Source organism: Arachis hypogaea, chromosome 10, assembly GCF_003086295.3.
Source record: "Arachis hypogaea cultivar Tifrunner chromosome 10, arahy.Tifrunner.gnm2.J5K5, whole genome shotgun sequence".
In the NCBI taxonomy this organism is placed as follows: Eukaryota; Viridiplantae; Streptophyta; class Magnoliopsida; order Fabales; family Fabaceae; genus Arachis; species Arachis hypogaea.
The window spans coordinates 38,208,046-38,213,420 of record NC_092045.1 but is presented as its reverse complement, the minus strand read 5'-3'; the positions used below and the strand labels follow the sequence as shown (position 1 = coordinate 38,213,420).

Genomic DNA, 5,375 nt, shown 5'->3' with positions numbered 1-5,375 from the left:
CCAATTGGCGCGCTCTCAACGGCGTTGGAAAGTAGACATCCTGGGCTTTCTAGCAATATTTGATAGTCCATACTTTGCCCAAGATTTGATGGCCCAAACCGGCGTTCAAAGTCACCCTCAGAAATCCCAGCGTTAAACGCCGGAACTGGCACCAAAATGGGAGTTAAACGCCCAAACTGGCACTAAAGCTGGCGTTTAACTCCAAGAAGAGTCTCTACACGAAAAAAGCTTCATTGCTCAGCCCAAGCACATACCAAGTGGGCCCGGAAGTGGATTTTTATGTCATTTACTCATATCTGTACACCCTAGGTTACTAGTTTTCTATATATAGGACCTTTTACTATTGTATTTTCATCTTCTAATCTTTGGAATCTTTTGATCACTTTAGATCTCTAGATCATCTTTGGACGTCTAGTTCTTAGATCATTGGGAGGCTGGCCATTCGGCCATGCCTAGACCTTGTTCTTATGTATTTTCAACGGTGGAGCTTCTACACACCATAGATTAAGGTGTGGAGCTCTGCTGTACCTCGAGTATTAATGCAATTACTATTGTTCTTCCATTCAATTCCGCTTGTTCTTGTTCTAAGATATCACTTGTTCTTCAACTTGATGAATGTGATGATCCGTGACACTCATCATCATTCTCACCTATGAACGTGTGACTGACAACCACCTCCGTTCTACCTTCGATTGGGTGAATATCTCTTGGATTCCTGATTGCACGATGCATGGTTGCTCGCCTGACAACCGAGTGCTCGTCTGACAAACGAGCCAACCATTCCGTGAGATCAGAGTCTTCGTGGTATAGGCTAGAACGGATGGCGGCATTCAAGAGAATCCGGAAGGTCTAACCTTGTCTGTGGTATTCTGAGTAGGATTCAATGACTGAATGACTGTGACGTGCTTCAAACTCCTAGCAGGCGGGGCGTTAGTGACAGACGCAAAAGAATCGATGGATTCTATTCCGGCCTGACCGAGAACCGACAGCTGAATTCCGCGTGCTGTGACAGAGCATATGCAATCGTTTTCACTGAGAGGATGGGAGGTAGCCATTGACAATGGTGAAACCCTACACAAGCTTGCCATGGAAAGGAGTAAGAAGGATTGGATGAAGACTGTAGGAAAGCAGAGAGACGGAAGGGAAGGCATCTTCATGCGCTTATCTGAAGTTCCTACCAATGAATTACATAAGTACCTATATCTTTATCTTATTGTTATTTTTGTTCATCATCATATCAATTGAGTTTGCCTGACTAAGATTTACAAGATGACCATAGCTTGCTTCATACTAACAATCTCCGTGGGATCGACCCTTACTCGCGTAAGGTTTATTACTTGGACGACCCAGTGCACTTGCTGGTTAGTTGTGCGAAGTTGTGTAATGCCATGGTATTGAACACCAAGTTTTTGGGGTTCATGACCGGGGATTATGAGAGTTGTGAAAAGTATTGTTCACAATTTCGCGCACCAAGTTTTTGGCGCCGTTGCCGGGGATTGTTCAAGTTTTGAGCAAGCTTTTTGTCCGGTAACATCAGTGCCAAGATCCGGCAACAGCACCAAGTTTTTGGCGCCGTTGCCGGGGATTGTTGAGTTTGGACAACTGAAGGTTCATCTTGTTGCTTAGATTAGGTATTTTTTTTTCAAAATTCTTGAAGATGAATTCTAGAGTTTCATGATGATTTGTTGAAGTCTGGCTGGCTGAGAAGCCATGTCTAATCTCATTGGACCGAGGTTTCAACTTATCATCACAAGAGCTTGTTGATCTTTATCAATCTTGCTTTTGGAGCAGTGATCTGCTAAGGCTTGGCTGGCCTTTGGCCATGTCTAGTGTTTTGGACCGAAGCTTTCTTTGAAAGCTTGGCTGGCTGTGAAGCCATGTCTAATTCCTGGACCGGAGTCTTAGACTAGCATTGCATGATTCCTGGAATTCTCATTAAGAATTTTGATACCTTTTTCCACTTAATTTTCGAAAAACAGAAAAAAATAAAAAAAAAATCATAAAATCCAAAAATTTCTTGTTTGAGTCTAGTGTCTCATCTTAAGTTTGGTGTCAATTGCATGCATTCATTCATGTGTCTTAAGGATTTTCAAGTAGTTCTTGATGATTTCTTACTCTAATCTTTGAATTCTCTTGACTTGAGTATTTGTGTGTCTCATATGCATTCTCATTAGTGTCAGTAGTATACAAACTGCTAAGTTTGGTGTCTTGCATGCATTGTTATTTGATTCTTGTTGCATTTTGACTTTTCCTTATTATTAAAAATCCAAAAATATTTTAATTTGTGTCTTCTCAAGTCAATTATACAGAGAATTGAAGATTCAGAACATACAGCAGAGGAATTGCACAGAAAAAGCTGGGCATTCAAAACGCCCAGTGAAGAAGGACAGACTGGCGTTTAAACGCCAGCCAGGGTACCTGGTTGGGCGTTTAACGCCCAAAAGAGTATAGTTTTGGGCGTTAAACGCCAGAATGTGCACCATTCTGGGCGTTTAACGCTAGGATGGCACAAGGGGGAAGATTCTGTTTTTCAATGCAATTTTTTTTTCAGGTTTTCAAAGTTTTTCAAAATCAAATCTTTTTCAAATCATATCTTTTCAATCAAATCTCTTTCAAATTTAATTTCTTTCTTTTTTCAAAGATACTTGCCACCAATTAATGATTTGATTCTACATTTCAAGTATGTTGCCTTTTCTGTTGAGAAAGGTTTAATGTTTGAATCATATCTTTTCTTGTTAGCCAAGTTTTTAATTTTCAAAATCAAATCTTTTTAAAATGTTTTTCAAATCATATCTTCTCAATCACATCTTTTTTAAAACCAATCATATTTTCTTAACCACATCTTTTTTCAAAATAATTTTCAATCAAATCTTTTTGATTTCTAATTTCAAAATCTTTTTCAAAAATCACTTCACTTCTTTCCCACTTTCATTTTCGAAAATTAAGTAATGTTTTTCAAAAATGTTTTCAAAATTTTTACTTAATTTTCGAAAATCACTTCCCTTCTTCTCACATCCTTCTATTTATGGACTAACACTATTCCTTAATGCAGAATTCGAACTCCATCTCCTTTGATAATTTCGAATTTTCTACTTCTGTCTTCTACTCTTCTTTTCCTCTGACACTTCAAGGAATCTCTATACTGTGACATAGAGGATTCCACATTTTCTTGTTCTCTTCTCTTTCTTATGAGCAGGAGCAAAGACAAAGGCATTCTTGTTGAGGCTGATCCTGAACCGGAAAGGACCTTGAAGAGAAAGCTCAGAGAAGCCAAAGCACAACTCTCTTTAAAGGACCTGACCGAATTCTCCAAAGGAGAAGAACACATGGCAGCCGAAAACAACAATGCCAACAATGCAAGGAAGGTGCTGGGTGACTTTACTACACCTACTCCCGATTTCTATGGGAGAAGCATCTCTATCCCTGCCATTGGAGCAAACAACTTTGAGCTTAAGCCTCAATTAGTTTCTCTAATGCAACAGAATTGCAAGTTCCATGGACTTCCACTGGAAGATCCTCATCAGTTCTTAGCTGAGTTCTTGCAAATCTGTGACACTGTCAAGACTAATGGGGTTGACCCTGAGGTCTACAGACTTATGCTATTCCCTTTTGCTGTAAGAGACAGAGCTAGAACATGGTTGGATTCTCAACCTAAAGAAAGCCTGGACTCTTGGGAAAAGCTAGTCAATGCCTTCTTGGCAAAGTTCTTTCCACCTCAAAAATTGAGTAAGCTTAGAGTGGAAGTCCAAACCTTCAGACAGAAGGAAGGAGAATCCCTCTATGAAGCTTGGGAAAGATACAAACAATTAATCAGAAAGTGTCCTTCTGATATGCTTTCTGAATGGAGCATCATAGGTATTTTCTATGATGGTCTCTCTGAACTATCCAAGATGTCTTTGGATAGCTCTGCAGGAGGATCTCTTCATCTGAAGAAGACGCCTACTGAAGCTCAAGAACTGATTGAAATGGTTGCAAATAACCAATTCATGTACACTTCTGAAAGAAATCCTGTGAACAATGGGACTAGTCAGAAGAAAGGAGTTCTTGAGATTGACACTCTGAAGGCCATATTGGCTCAGAACAAAATATTGACTCAACAAGTCAATATGATTTCTCAAAGTCTGTCTGGAATGCAAAATGCACCAAGCAGTACTAAGGAGGCTTCATCTGAGGAAGAAGCTTATGATCCTGAGAACCCTTCAATAGAAGAGGTGAATTACATGGGAGAACCCTATGGAAACACCTACAATCCTTCATGGAGGAATCATCCAAATCTTTCATGGAAGGATCAACAGAGACCTCAACAAGGTTTCAATAACAATAATGGTGGAAGAAACAGGTTTAGCAATAGCAAGCCTTTTCTATCATCTTCTCAGCAACAGACAGAGAGTTCTAAGCAGAATACCTCTGACTTAGCAACCATGGTCTCTGATCTAATCAAAACCACTCAAAGTTTCATGACTGAAACAAGGTCCTCCATCAGAAATTTGGAGGGACAAGTGGGTCAGCTGAGCAAGAAAATTACTGAACTCCCTCCTAGTACTCTCCCAAGCAATACAGAAGAAAATCCAAAAGGAGAGTGCAAGGCCATCAACATGGCCAAATTTTGGGAGGAAGGAGAGGCAGTGAACGCCACTGAGGAAGACCTCAATGGACGTCCACTGACCTCCAATGAGTTCCCCAATGAGGAACCATGGGAATCTGAGGTTCAAACTGAGACCATAGAGATTCCATTGGACTTACTTCTGCCATTCATGAGCTCTGATGAGTATTCTTCCTCTGAAGAGGATGAGTATGTCACTGAAGAGCAAGTTGCTAAATACCTTGGAGCAATCATGAAGCTAAATGACAAGTTATTTGGAAATGAGACTTGGGAGGATGAACCCCCTTTGCTCACCAAAGAACTGGATGACTTGTCTAGGCAGAAACTGCCTCAAAAGAGACAGGATCCTGGGAAATTTTCAATACCTTGTACCATAGGCACCATGACCTTCAAAAAGGCCTTGTGTGACTTAGAGTCAAGTGTAAACCTCATGCCTCTCTCTGTAATGGAGAAGTTAGGGATCTCTGAGGTACACGCTGCAAGAATCTCACTAGAGAGGGCAAACAACTCAAGAAAACAAGCCCATGGACTTGTAGAGGGTGTTCTGGTTAAAGTTGAAGACCATTACATCCCTACTGATTTCATAGTCCTAGAGACTGGGAAGTGCATGGATGAATCCATCATCCTTGGCAGACCCTTCCTAGCCACAGCAAGGGCTGTGATTGATGTTGATAGAGGAGAGTTGATCATTCAAGTGAATGAAGAATCCTTTGTGTTTAAGGCTCAAGGATATCCCTCTGTCATCATGGAGAGGAAGCATGAAGAGCTTCTC

The 5,375-nt window shown here is 40.6% G+C and overlaps 1 non-coding gene across 1 annotated transcript; it reads right to left on the bottom strand.

Moving 5' to 3' along the window:
- Window positions 1-3,728: 3,728 nt before the first annotated feature.
- Window positions 3,729-3,836, bottom strand: LOC112719238 (small nucleolar RNA R71). The gene has a single exon (XR_003161547.1). It is a non-coding gene; the product is annotated as a small nucleolar RNA R71 (small nucleolar RNA).
- Between the last annotated feature and the right edge of the window lie 1,539 nt (window positions 3,837-5,375).